Source organism: Passer montanus, unplaced genomic scaffold (genome assembly GCF_014805655.1).
Source record: "Passer montanus isolate IOZ18808 unplaced genomic scaffold, ASM1480565v1 scaffold28, whole genome shotgun sequence".
Lineage (NCBI taxonomy): Eukaryota > Metazoa > Chordata > Aves > Passeriformes > Passeridae > Passer > Passer montanus.
Window position 1 is genome coordinate 9,074,638 of NW_024367483.1, and position 14,436 is coordinate 9,089,073.

The 14,436-nt window shown below is 37.8% G+C and overlaps 1 protein-coding gene across 1 annotated transcript in view; it reads left to right on the plus strand.

Moving 5' to 3' along the window:
• The first annotated feature begins 1,831 nt into the window (after positions 1–1,831).
• LOC120504096 overlaps positions 1,832–14,436 on the plus strand; it is a 280,389-nt gene continuing 267,784 nt past the window's right edge. The window contains exon 1 of the transcript XR_005627938.1: positions 1,832–1,991. The gene's annotated coding sequence lies outside the window, so the exon portion shown is untranslated. The remainder of the gene's footprint in view (positions 1,992–14,436) is intronic.

Genomic DNA, 14,436 nt, shown 5'->3' on the forward strand with positions numbered 1-14,436 from the left:
CATGCTTTTTGTAAGCCGTCTACCCAGAATTTATAAATAGGAAAGAAAATAACCCTCGAAAGCCAAACAACTTCTCCTCCTTGTCGCCATATGCTGCATCTTTTCCCTCTAGGTTTTGTATACTCTGTGTGCTGAAGAATGGTGTCTTTTCTTTTCATGTTGCTCTGTCGGCGGTCATAACAGCTATTCTCTTCATGAATATGTAAATCCCATGCATAAAATCAGAAAAATTAGCATGGCGATTCCCACTATAGAAAGTGCCCAATTATGTCTGCTAATACGTGGCTAGTGATGATTTAATCTTTGGACTATATGAGCGGATTCAGGTACAGTTAGGAGAGCTGCAGTAATTACAGAGGACCCAAACACACAAGCTGGGTGCGTGCACATGCTGGGGGATCATTGGGCTTTAATAGGAACTGGGCATCTGATGCCTGGCTATGATGGAGTGCTCGCAGATTCATTTAAAGGCGCTTTCTCTGATGGGTAGTGACAAGGGAGAAAAATGCCCTAGGTCTGCAATACCCTTCCCTTACTAACTGACACTCATTTGCATTTGAATTTTTTTCCTCTTTTTTAGTTCCTACTGAATGCTTGCAATTAGAACGGAACGAATAAAAGTTTGGATAAATAAAGGGAGAAAAATGGTGACCGCATTTGCTAGGCGTCCTTAACTCACTTGGTTTATCAGCAATGGGTGTTGGAGGGGGGAGAAAGGACATGCAGAAAACAAAACCAAAAAGGCACCACCAGCAATTGATGCATTTTTGTATTTAAATAAGCAGGCGTGCTCATGCATATTTATATGACGTGCATGCCTATGCGCCGCTCTGAGCAGTGGCTCTGCAGCTCGGCTGCAGTAATTAGGCTGATGTAATTATAGCAAAACAAAGCAAGCTTAGGCTGATGGTGGGTTTTTTTCCCCATACAGTGGGAACATTTAAGACATATGCATATTCCAGCGTACAAAAAATGAACCTGCACCGCTGTCGGAGGCTAGAAGGACAGTGTGGCCAGTGCACCTATTGTGTCACTGCTGTAGAAAGCAGCTTAGCGATTGGCCACTGTCTGCAGCACATAATACTGACTGGTTATAAAGGACTTGTCTAGAGGAAAGCCTGTAGGTACTCCATTGTCTGGCAAAGTTGATATGACTGCATTCTTTTTGCAGGGGGTCAGACAGCTGAACTGTAAAAGCTGCACAGATTTTTTTTTTTTTGTTTTGTCTTCTTCCTCTGTCTCTCTGTCTCTTCCATACAGCATTTTTCTTTCATGCCCTGTCTCAGTTTGCATAGTTAAAGAGAATGCTAATTAAGATCCCTTGCCTTAACCTGAAAATAGTGACTTGGATGTAAATAGAAAACTGGCGATAATTTAAAATATTCTTGCGTAGCACCAAGATATCAGTTACCGTCCTAGGGGAAAAAAGGAAGAAATAGTTTTTTTATAATCAAGGTAAACAAAGAAGAGTTGTTGCTTCTCTTTCTTCCTTTCTTTCATTCTTTCATTTTTTTCTTTTTTTTTTTTTAAATCAATGATGCTATACCATTGCAAGTCAGATAATATTTTATTTCAGAAAGCGTGCTAGCTACATAATTTAAAAGTCCACAAATCAGTTGCAATTTAGTGCTTATTAATCCTTCTTAGGATGTAATTCGGTGAAAGAACTGCTTTAAAAAAAATTCTTTTCTGTATTATAGACGGATCTAACAACGCAGTCTGGGCTCCGTGCCAAAGGCTGGTATTTCACAGCAGCGACCGCCTTACAGATGAGCTGTGGGAAGCAGGAGGGAGACTCTCTTAGGGTGCCACTACTATGGAGACACAGCTGGGCTGAACAAGATTTGCTTCAAACGACAACAAGAGAGACAGAAAGAGTCTGGTTCGACCGCTGCCCAAGCAGGCAGTAACCAGAAGAGCTAGCAGCCAATCCGGCCATGCTGCACTGTTCGAAACCAGCTCTACATCCCAGCCAATCAGTGACATCACTGGTGAGAAACTCATTTACATCATGCCGTAATGAACTTTGTTTAACGTAGCCTTTTTTCTTTTCTTTTTTTTTTTTTTTCCTCACAGAGATTAGGTCCTCCATTAATTATTCTGCCAGCATAATTTGAATCGCTATGCAAAACGATGGCTACAATTTCTTGATTTTTTTTTTTAACTGTGTGCTGTCTCTGCAGGTAACCATGGGCATTGTTCCATTTTTTTTTTCTGTTGGCCCCATAAAAACCTTTAAAAATGTCTTTAATTGTTAATATTGTGCATATATTTTTCTTTCATGTATGCTTGCCTCCTCATAGTCCTTACCTAACATGCTACTGCTTCCTCCAGTTATAGCCTGAGATTGCCTTTAAGTGTCTTGGAAGGTAAAAAAGGGTGTTGCTGCAGCATTGAGTTTGCATCTTTAGCTGCCATCACGGTCTAAGTACTTATTCTAATGCTTCAGAAATCATTTCGCTGTGGCCGTTTTACATATCTGGTTTCTCTAAAGGTTCTTACATGCATCTGTTACAACTGAGTAAAGTTCAGTACTGTTATATTTCATTCTTCACCACTTTCAGTCAAGATGTCATTTTATTAATGAATAGAACTGAGATCATTTCTGAACAAATTTCACCCCCTTCCTTCCACCTCGACACAATGCACCTGATTTGCATCCATTTACCAGAATAACTGAATACAAGAGTCAGTATGAAAGGAAGTCAAGGGAGAGCTTGCATACTGCTTCAGGGTATGTTGCAGCAAAGCGAAATATAGAATTTTTGTTTAGAATGTGCTTAATCTGCATGGAAAAGATTAGATCTTAGGTTGAAAAAACTGATCTATCCAGCTTTTCATATTAGGAAATAGGTTTGGTGGGGGGGGGATTGGATGTTTAAGGGTTTTTTTAAATAATAAACGTGCACATTTCCTTGAGATGTGTTCAATTATAAGTGGAAAACATTTGGGCCAGCCAACATTGTGTTGAACATTTGGATTTAGTTCTTTGTGGGTAAAGTAATTTGTTGTGCGAACAATTTAAAACCAGCCCAGGATACTGTGGAATGCAGAGATTTCAGACTGCATAATCTAATGAGGCAAGGTTTTTCTCTTCAATATTCTAATAGCCGAAACAGAATCAGATATGAGACAAATTCAATATTGTGTTATTAAATTAAAGCTATATCTGTTGCTAGTGGGCTTCAAGAGGTCAAGTCTTTCATAGAGCAAATTTTTATTTAAAGAAGTAGCCCGAAATAGAATTTTTGTTACAGCATTATAACTTCCCCTCTCCTCACACACAATAATCTACAATTTGTTTACGGTGCTTCAGTTCTATATTGATCCTTCTAGTCACTTTGAAAATACAGAGGATTTAAGCACTAAACCATAGCTCTTTCAATGCATGATGCATTCCATCATCCCATCATCAGTATTCTGCGTGCGCCTGTCCTGATTCAGCCACTGGCTCCCCTGCTGCAGATCCTGTAATTTGAATCATGCGTAATAATATATTATCCTACTGGGGGCCTTCTTTCAGTAGGAGAGTGGTTTTATACCTTCTGCTCTAAGAGAACTGTTGGCTCCTTGCCATCTCGTAGCCATTATTCACAGAGGCAATCAAGATAGTCTTCCTTAAGGAATAACATCTGCACAACTGCATGTGCCAGAAATATGAAGCCTCCCCTCATGTTATAAATTTGGTTTTCTTGGGAGCAGGAATATTTGAGAATACTGAAGGAGAAAAGCTGAACATTTACAGGAATTCATCAAAAGTGTATTGAATGTGCCATGTGCTGAAATCCAGGCTGTGAGGACATTTGGACTGGCTAAGGGAGCCAGAGGAGAAGAAAATAGAAGCTGGTGGCTATTCTGTGATTTTTGATAATATTTAACCAGCTCATGTTTTTGACTTAGCTGATGATTAGTGCAGTATTGAAAATCTGTCTTGCTGGCAAGGTAATTTTTTAACTAGGATGTTGATGGGATGGTGTCAGCTGGGACTGGAGCTGCATTTCCCAGGTTGAGAATCTAACCTGATTTGATGCATTCAACAAGGTGCAGTGTCAGTAGTGAATGAAAAGCAGATACCAAAAGGGACCAAGAGTGTAGAAAATATGAACACTTCATAACAAAGTAGGAAATCTCAGAAATGCAGAATCTGGAAACACGAGTTGTGTTCATACAACGAGTTGTATCTGTTGGTTCAAGCTCTGCAGGGCATCTAAAGGTGGGTGAAAGCAGCTGCTTAGGGCAGAGAAAAAAACCCCAGATATCTGCAAGTCTTTCAGCTACAGTGTGTACACTGCTGCCATATGTAGCAGATACACCAGCACCAGGGCCTACAATTTTCTTTTGTTCACATAAATGTCACCCCTAAAGCACAAACAAGGTATCCTGAGATTTTTACAGATATTCTTTTTGTGTAAGCATGTAGAGGCATGATGTTTTCTGTCCTCCACAAATTGTTTGACCATTCCTGTTAAAGATAACAGATTTGTCATTTTTGATTTAGGGAAGAGAGAGGGGAAGTATTGGGGAGAGAAAGATGCAAAATTTGATTTAGCATTATTATCTCATCCTGAAGCTTACATATTTTTCATTGAACAACAGCAATACAATTGTAGCAAATAATTCCACCCAAGACGTATTTATTTCCGTACTGTTGAGGTGTTTAAAGCAGGAGAGGGTCTTCTTGTTATCATCACCTCTTGTTTTACTTTCTGGAAGACAGAAATAAAGTCTGTAACCTGGTTGAAAATCAAAGGTGCTAATATTTGAGAACTGAATTTCTTCTGTGATTATAGGAACAATAATTAAATAGGGCTCACCTGGTGGCTGACTTTCAAAGAATCTTCTTAGAGGGAAGACACTCAACACCTGAATAATCAGTCATATTTAAAATACTGTGCAAAATGATCAGAATTTTTTAAATAAACAAAGGAAGTCCACAATAATGTGGCTTAGAAATAAGATAAAATTGCAAATAAGGCAAACAGGTTGGTGTCTGCAGCTTACTTCCAGACTCATTCCATCTAGAAGAGAGGAAGAGAGCTTCCTAGGCCATTGATGCTCCATTTAAAAACATCCTCCATATAGCTGTTAAGATTTCAATAATAGGGGTCAATAAGAAAAACAATATAAAAAGTCATAATGATTTTATGAATCACAGGAAGACAAATCCCCTTCATGAGAGCTGAACTCTGACATGAGGAAACAGACTAAGCAGAAAATGGTATTTGCCATAGTTCACGCTACTTAAAAGAGGAGTTATGTCATTCTGAAGGATGAGCCAGAAAATAACAGCCACTGGAAATTATGACACATTTCTATTCTACTTCTGTTAACAAATACATTGTACTTATTTCTGTTCTTCTGTGGTAGCATTTTGGCTTTCTGATAAAAGTTCTAACAAAAAATCAATTCCACAGGCTTCTCCTTTCAAAAGGCTATTATTTCAATAGCTGATGTTTCCACATAGGACATCTACATGAAGAGGACATGGACATTTTCATTTGTTTTCTTCCATAGCTTAGTGTATAAGCAATCTAGTTTTTACAATTCAAGTTATACAATTTATAAGGAAAACAATGAGACTGGACAGCAGATGTGACACTAATAGTGAATTACTGTATGTTAATTTTTATGTAACATCAATTTTTTTTTATATTTATGAGAAGGTTCCTCTTTTCTCAAATAGTCAATATTTAAACAACTGGTTTCATATTTTAGAATTAAGAATGAGAATAGTAGGTAAACACACTGTCATGGTTTAACCCCAGCCAGCATCCAAGCAGCATACAGATGCTTGCTCACCCCCCAACCAGTGGGATGAGAATCAGAAGGGTAAAAGTGAGAAAAGTTGTGGCTGAGATAAAGACAGTTATATGTAATAAAAACACACACAAGTAAAACAAAACAAGGAATCCTTTCACTGCTTCCCATAGTCAGGCAGGTGTTCAGCACTCCCAGGAAAGCAGGGTTCCATCATGTGTAATGGTGGCCTGGAAAGACAAATATCATCCCTCTGAACATCCTTCCCTCCCGCCTTCTTCCCCCATCTTTATGGGCTGAGCATGACTCCACGTGATCTGGTGTATCCCTTTGGTCAGCTGGGATCAGCCCCCAACTCCTTGTGCAGCCCTAGCCCACTCACTGGTGGGGTCGTGTGAGAGAGAGAAAAGGCCCTGACTCTCTGATCACCTCTCAGTGATAATAAAAACATCCCTGTGTTATCAACACTGTTTCCATCACAAATCCAAAACACAGCCGCACACCAGCCGGAATGAAGGAAATTTACTCCACCCCAGCCAAACCCAGAACACACTCTAAGGAATCAGTGACACTGCTACCCTTTAAAAGGGCTGCACATCTGCTCTTTTTGCAACATGCAATGCTGAATTGGCTTCAATACTCCATATAAATCAAGACTAAAATACCCTGTATATATTTATCTAAAGGCAAAAGATATTGAGCTATCTGGCTTCTTTTATAGTCTACATGAAAAGAGTAGAAATGGTAGAAAATTCTATGAGAATGTCTGCATTGCTGAGTTTTGTCTAAAAATCTAGAAATACATATATATTTATATATATTTCTCTAGGGCATATAAATATTCTTTGAGTACTTTACTGAGATACACACTTGTCTAAGACTGTATAGGAAAGACCTTATTTATGGGGTACTTTAATACTGAATCAAAATATGATATTGGGTAAACAAGGTCAGTTACTGTTTTACTGTGACACTTCAGCTTTTCTCACTTTAAGCTAGGTTGTGGGAAATGGAGTGTGATGGCTCTTCTCTGTATGAGAAAAAACTTGGAAGGGACCCAAAACTGTTTTCTGGAAGCAAGTACAGAAAGACTGGTGAATATAGATATACAAGTCATCAGTTGTTCAAGGACTGTCCTACAATATTTTAAAGGCTGGTACCAGAAAAGGGTCTCTTTCTTGGCCTAAAGACTGCCCTGAAATGTCTTTATTTTCCTGGTGGCTGATGGGAGGGGAGCTGAGCAGTGCCTGCTGCACGACGTCACCCTGAAGGCCCTCAGACAGGGGCTTTGATGTGCAAGGCAGCAAACTGCTGACTTCTGGGGTTGTGTTTTTATTTCTTCATGCAGTTGTTTTCATTTTTCATGTTACATGTCAGTGCTGTATTGCTCTTAGTGGAAATTTTGGAATCCAGGCATGTTTTATTAATGCACCTAGTTTTTCATTCTATTCCTGCATTTAAGTGAAAGGAGAAAATATCTTGTTATAAGAAAATCTTTAATGTAATAAATTTAAGGCAATTGTTTTCACCAAGGGAGATTGAGCTCTGTCTCACTATCCAGCAATTATAAAATTAAGCATTAAGAATTTGTTATGAAAATTATCACTTAATGTTTTGGAAAATGTCTTTAGAAAGATTTAAAAAGTCACACTGAGTGAAGTGAAAATTCTAGAAGAGTACCATGATATATGACAGCTTATATTTGTGACCTCATTTGAGTTCATGGAGCAATGAAAGCTGTCTCTGAAGGGCAAAAGCAGAGAAATATCTTTGCCAAATTCATAGGTTAGATGGCTGAATCAAGGAGGGTTGGACTTCTTTTAACATGAATAAACAAATCCAAAAGGGCCAATGACACAGACATTTAAAAAAACCCCTTAGATTGTCAGGATAATTATTAAAAAATATTCAGGTAATCTCTCAGCCAATGTATAACCACAGAAAGGGGTAGAAGCAGACCAAAACACCATGGAAGGAAGGGTACAGTTCTTATTAACTGTCAGCTGTAACATGAACCAAGTTACCTTGGTAGTGGAAGCAGACTTGCTTTGTTAACAAAGCATGAGCTAACTTACCTTTGCAGCCAGCTAATTAGCCGGGAGAGATCCCTTATGTAGCTGAGATAAATTCAATTTCACCAGATGGCAGATGCATTGTGCAGTATGCATCCAAGATGGCTAAAGAGAGGGTCGCAAAAGCCAAAATATCTTGAAAGTCAAAAACTAACCCTCATTCTTGCAATTTCAATCTAGCATCAAAGTGGCTGAAATGAGAAGGAATTTTCTTCACAAATCCTACATTTTATAAATATTTTGTAAATATTTTATATGACACACACAGACTTTCCATTCTGACTGGCAATGTCCCAGTTCTGGCAGAGTATACATTTTGTGGAGAATTTTACTTGGAAGAAAAAAGTGGAGGACATTAACTTTGAGGGCAGAAAGCTGGCACTGAACCACTAGAGAACCTAACTGTGCTGCAAGAGGCTATGAGAACAATGTTATTGTTTTGAAATCTATTGCTAAACTCATCAAAAGCTGTTTTTACACTAGTTGAATTCTTGATGTTCAATGTTTTCATAGCTGGAAATAAGTTTATGTATGGAGATAGAAAAATGACCTGATCACAACCTGCTCAGTATCTCAGAAGTGTAGTCATGTCTTCTTGCTCTTGGCAAAGGTAAATTGATATTTTTGTCTCTAGATCTGTTCTTCTGTTGTTAGTTTGAAGGACTCTGAGAGGAGCAAGAAGCTTTGGGCTGAGGCAGCAATATGAGGATGACTGAACTCTAATATGGGGTTGTAGCAAGGAACCCAGGCTTGCCTGCTCCTGTTATTAGCTGCTGGATCCTTGGGATTAAATTTTGCCCAGCCACTAAAAAATCTAAGAGGTTATTCTTTTATACACATCAAAGAGGAGATACAGATTATGGGGCTTTCATGCTTTGTAGAGAGGCCATGTGGCAATAAGAAACATATTTGAAACATTTTGGGCTTTCTAGGGAAGGTGGAGTGGCCTTTGGTTCTACTAGTGTTGGTGTGCGCACAGACCTGGAAGGTCTGTACCGAAAAATACACTGTAGCAGATTTGTGACCATTTTTTTGCATCTGATCTAGTGTGTAAAATTTGTGATGTTTTGCACCTGGCAGAGTGGTTGGGGAATTTATAGCTGTGCAATGAAAATTTCTGTTTCTGTAAAATCTGAGCTAGCTTTGGGTGATGTTTGTTACCAAAAATTTTTGAGTGTAACGCAGGTATGGAATGGAAAAATTATATTCCACCCCAGGTCAAGTCTTATCAAAACAAATTTTAAAAATCATCTAATAGAAACTGTAATCTGGACAGACAAAAGTGCACATAGCAAGTTCTCTTTTAGCATGCCATATTATCAGAAGAGCAGTTGGGCTGGTGTTCTCCTTTATGATCCATGCTCAAAACAAAGAAAAGGAGATATATTATTACATATGCACAAAAAGTGTGCAAGTATACAATGAAAAATTTCACCTTAGGACACTCCTGACTACAACAAATATCTTTGTTCCAAAAATTGCCTTTCTTCAAAGTGTTCAGTCAAATTCATGGATAAAAAACCTGTGAAGAACTGTTAAACACATTGGTATTACCTCTAATCCCTGTGTGAATTGCTGCTGCTCCTATAACTAGGAAGTTATAGCAGGGAAGTATATCTGTGTTTGTATGTCCTTACTTTTTTCTCTTTGGCATCCATTTAAATTTTCCTTAGTGCCATCTTCAGGAATCAATTGACTTCCGCTATAATAAATAAAATACAGTTGAACACATGGTATATGCACAAAACCGAAATCACCTAGCCACTAAATTGTTCTTTTCAGGGAATTTTGATGGTGCATAAAATAAGTAGAATCACTGTTGTCAATTTAAACAAGATATTTTGGTTTCTTGAATGTTCAGAGGTGTTTACAATTTATCGGCAAAGTTGAAATATTTCTGCATTTTTAAATCCTTTTGGAATGTCCCATTCTTTAATTTGCCATAGTTTGACCATCTTGGTAATGAAAGAAAATCCAAAATAGTGAAAGAGCTTACTCTGCAAAAATTTCTTATGTTGAGAATTTTCAGCAGGCTGCTATATTAGAGTGTAAGGCTGTATTTCCCCTTTCTATTAACTGAGGGATGCTGACTTTTCCTAAGGTCTGCCCATGAAATACCTATGAAACAACCACTCTGTGTGTGAAATAGCTTCTTCTTAGATTCCCATTAATTTCTCCCAGGAAATTTATATTCTATGGCTGTTTCCTGTAGATTACTTCAATTAGTGTAAGACTTTGAGTGAGAGGCAGTTATAATGCTTTGCGTCTTTAAGTTATTAACATATCATTCATGGTAATACATGCAAAATCTTGACAATGATGTAGATTTACTGTCCAAGCAGAATGGGCTAAGTACATATTTTTAGTGAGAGCTCTCATTGTTAAACCAGCTGCTTTAATTGGTCTACAAAACTGAAATTATTCCCTTTCTTTCTTATTCTGCAAAATATGGGCATAGAATTAAGCCTATGATAATGATGATTGCCATGCTGAAAAAAAATATTTACATTGTAAACAACACCCAAGCACTACTTAAAACTGAAAACAAGAATATAAGGAATGAAAATCTGTTGGTGTTTTGTAACAAAATGTATTTCCACTTAAGTCACTGAAAACCAACAAAATGCTAACCATAGTTGCCTGAATTTTTAGAAGGTTACAATGATCAGAGAGATCTGGAAAATTCTGGGGTTTAATGCTCCTGTGGAGATGTTTTTAAATACTCAACATTGTGTCATTGTAAAAAAATTATAATAATTGCATTTTCAAATTGTTTCATGAATTCTTTTTGAAGACAGACTGGTTCTTCTTCCAATTCAAATTTGGAAACCAACATCAACAGGAATGTTGATGTGAATGCAAACCATTATGTTGATAGAGTTACATAATTTGAGTATGCATATTCATTTTCTGGCATGTATTTGAAACTGTATTTGTGTCTTTTCTTAAAAAAATGTACTTAACTGACTACATAAAGTCCTGCTCAGCAGCTGCATTTTCCTGTGATGCATATTCATTTTCTGGCATGTATTTGAAACTGTATTTGTGTCTTTTCTTAAAAAATGTATTTGACTGACTACATAAAGTCCTGCTCTGCAGCTGCATTTTCCTGTACCATTCTGATACATATCTGAGACAGTCTGGGATTTGATTGCATTATCACCTGCTCAGCAGCTGCATTTTCCTGTGCCATTCTGATACATATCTGAGACAGTCTGGGATTTTATTGCATTATCAGTCATTTTCCCTGCAGGGGACAATGATAATCACCTGTCCCTTATTGGCCTATGTAGAAGATATGAAATATTTGAGACAAAACTTGCCTTCCTGTGCTGTGTCTTTGCTCAGAGCCCAGGCCAGGGGCCAGGGGAGCATCCAGGGGTTCACACTGCTAGTCACACCTGTGGTGCTGTCAAGGGAAATGGGCACAGTAGTTGGAGAAATGTGGTTAAGGAGGTTATTTCCAAAACTCTGCCTATTTTTTTGGTGCTTCTGGCAGATGGTCTTCTATAAACATAGCTACAAGAGGGTGTGGAAACAGCCTGGAATGCCAGACCAAACAAAGACTGAGCAGTCACTCTGTCCCTTGTTTGAAATCAGAGGTCTCCAGCTGCACACCTAAGCAGGCACTGGGAGCAGTGGGTATGTGAGACATTGTGTCACTGGCCACACTATGTGTGGCCTAAATGACAATATTTCCTTCCTTCCTTTAATTTACCTGCTCAGTCTCCTTTTAGCATTGTTTCTTTTATGCCAGTGTCTCTGGAATGCAGAAATATTCAACCTCACTAAAATATGTCTCTAAGACAGAGCTGGGTACAAGCTTTGAGCACCTTACAACCAGTTGCCTCATATCCCTAATGGTTAGGCTCTCCTACCTAGTAGATACATTATTCCTTTTTTCTCTTTTTTTTTTTTTAATAGTTCCTGTAACCTGTACTGCTTGTTATTAGTGTGACTCATCAAAATTTTTCAAACACTTCTTTGTATCTTTCAACTCCTCATGCCTTCCTCCCAACGTAGTTATTTGAATCGTGATATTCATTGTAGCAATCAGAGCAATATCTTGACATCAGACCTAAAGGAATCAGGACCTTGTATTGTTGCTCAAAAATTATTTAGACAAAAATCCTACCCCAATGACAACAACAACAACAACAAAAAAAAAAAAAAAAAAAAAAAAAAAAAAAAAAAAAAAAGTAATGCAGTGCAGTGTTAAGAACAGGATGTTGAGGGTTGGAATGGACCAAACTCATGGAGTTTGGAAACTCCTGCCATGGGCAGGGACATCTTCCACTACGCCTGGTTACTCAAAACCCTATCCAACCTGGCCTTGAACACTTCCAGGGATGGGGCAGCCACAGCTGCTCTGGGCAACCTGTGCCAGTGCCTCACCACCCTCACAGGAAATAATTTCTTCCTAATATTTAGCTGAAATTTCATATTTTTAATTTTTCATTGCTTCTTATTCTATCACTGTCATTCCTGATGAAGCCCCTTTCCACCCTTCCTGTAGGCTCCTTCAGATACTCCAAGGCTGCTATCAGGTCTCCACACAACCTCAATATTTATGTTACAGCAAACTCTCAATTTCAGTACATAAATCCCACTTTATTTCTTTAAAATGCAGACATTCTCCAGTTTTTCAACATTAATATTGTACAAGAACATGTAGATTCTTCTCTACAATCATGTTAATAACTTGCCCCTGTAAGTGGTGTTATTTTGCTCTATTCAAAATCTTTTAAAAATACAGTTAATAACACTTTTCCTAAGTACAAGAATGTAAATCAAGGATGTTTGACTCAGTGCTGAAGGATACAGAATCACCTGTAATCTGAAATCTCTCTGTTTATCTGACATATTCTATTTTCTGATCTGTGTTAGGTGCACTCTGAGAAAGTGGTACCAATATATAGAGAGCATTACTTTGAAGAATTTAACTAGTCATAAACACATCCTTTACCACATTTGGGAAAGGAGGGAATGGAAAATACAGAAGTGATTTTTAAGACCTTACCTTTTGAGATAATCAATTTATCAGCTCTTTTCCAACTTTTATGTACAGCTAGTGAACTAGACAATTTTCTCTCTCTCTTCTTTGTACTCAGCATATTTTGAATATTGATAATAGCAAGTTTATTTCCCACTGTACTTAAAACAGTTCAATCCATTGTTTCTGTCCTCACTATTGGTGGATCATTTCAACAAATCTCTCAGTGTGCATTTTCACTTTGATCATGCCCTTTCCATCCAGTTTAAGGGAATTGGATTCTCAAGGGAGCTCAAGTAACTTTTCAGATTGGTTTCGTTGAGGTAATTCACTCATTGGTGAAAAAATGGAACACCAGCCAGGAAATATAGGAGCATACTCAGATTCCTTTTTCACTGGGATAATCCTTGAAAATAAAGCCTTGTATGATGTAAATTCATGCAGAATCATAGAGCGAAATGCATCTAGTAAGCAACAGGCAGCAAGTCACCTCGGGGAAAAGTGTATTTACTGCAGGCAAAAGTCCTGTGAATTGCTTACTTCCCCATGGGCAGGGACACCTTCCACTAGAGCAGGCTGCTCAGAGCCCCATCCAGCCTGGCCTTGAACACTTCCAGGGGTCACCTCCGTTTTGTTTTAAACTCTCTTGTCAACTCTCTGCTTCACAGTGGTGTTTGAAAAAGTAATTCCATTCCTGTGGTAGCCTCAAATGTATTCAGTGACTGTTTATTACAGCAACACACAGCAGATGTGTTAGGAGGGAGAAACCAGTGCATTTTGCTAAATTAGCTATTGGATTTGCCTGGCCCAATGAGACAGGAAGCTTCAGTATCACTTGTGAGAATGCTGGGAAGTGCTCTTTAGAAAAAACAAGCTTATTTTCTCAGCTGTTATGTGGCTGTATGTAATCTTTATAGCAGCACCTAAATGCATTAATGACTTTCACAGATGAGTTTATTTCTTTGGTTTTATTACAAAGATAATGCAACCTGTTAACTGTTCCCAGGTGAGTTGCTCTGATCAGTGATGAGTTTTGGAGATAACACCAGGTATTGCTATCTTCTATTAGAGGAAGATTGCTATTTTTGCTTGCACCTCTAGTTTGTCTTGTTTGTCTCTTTATTTATTTTCTGTTTTTTATTGTTATGTTATAACTGTTATGAACAATTTGTGAATAAGAGCCAGCCTTTAACAGTGCTAGAACTATGTCTCCATGTAGATTTTTATGGTCATGAATAAAAATACATTGTGTCTACCTTTTGCATTAAAAGTTACAGTATATTGAGAAAATGTATTTATAATATTTATGTTCTTTAATAGTACTTAAGGAAAGTACAAGTGACGGAACATCTGATGTTGAAGACAGAGAATTTGCTAATTCTGTTTGGCAATGTAGGATGAATGTATGTTGTCAGGGCAATCACAGTCAATAGTTCTGTGATTGTGTTGGTTTGGTTTTTTATTTAGTATAGACATTTGCTAATTCTGTTTGGCAATGTAGGATGAATGTATGTTGTTAGGCAATCACAGTCAATAGTTCTGTGATTTGTTGGTTTGGTTTTTTATTTAGTATAGATAGACTAGGAATAAACAGTTTAAACTTGACTTGTGCCA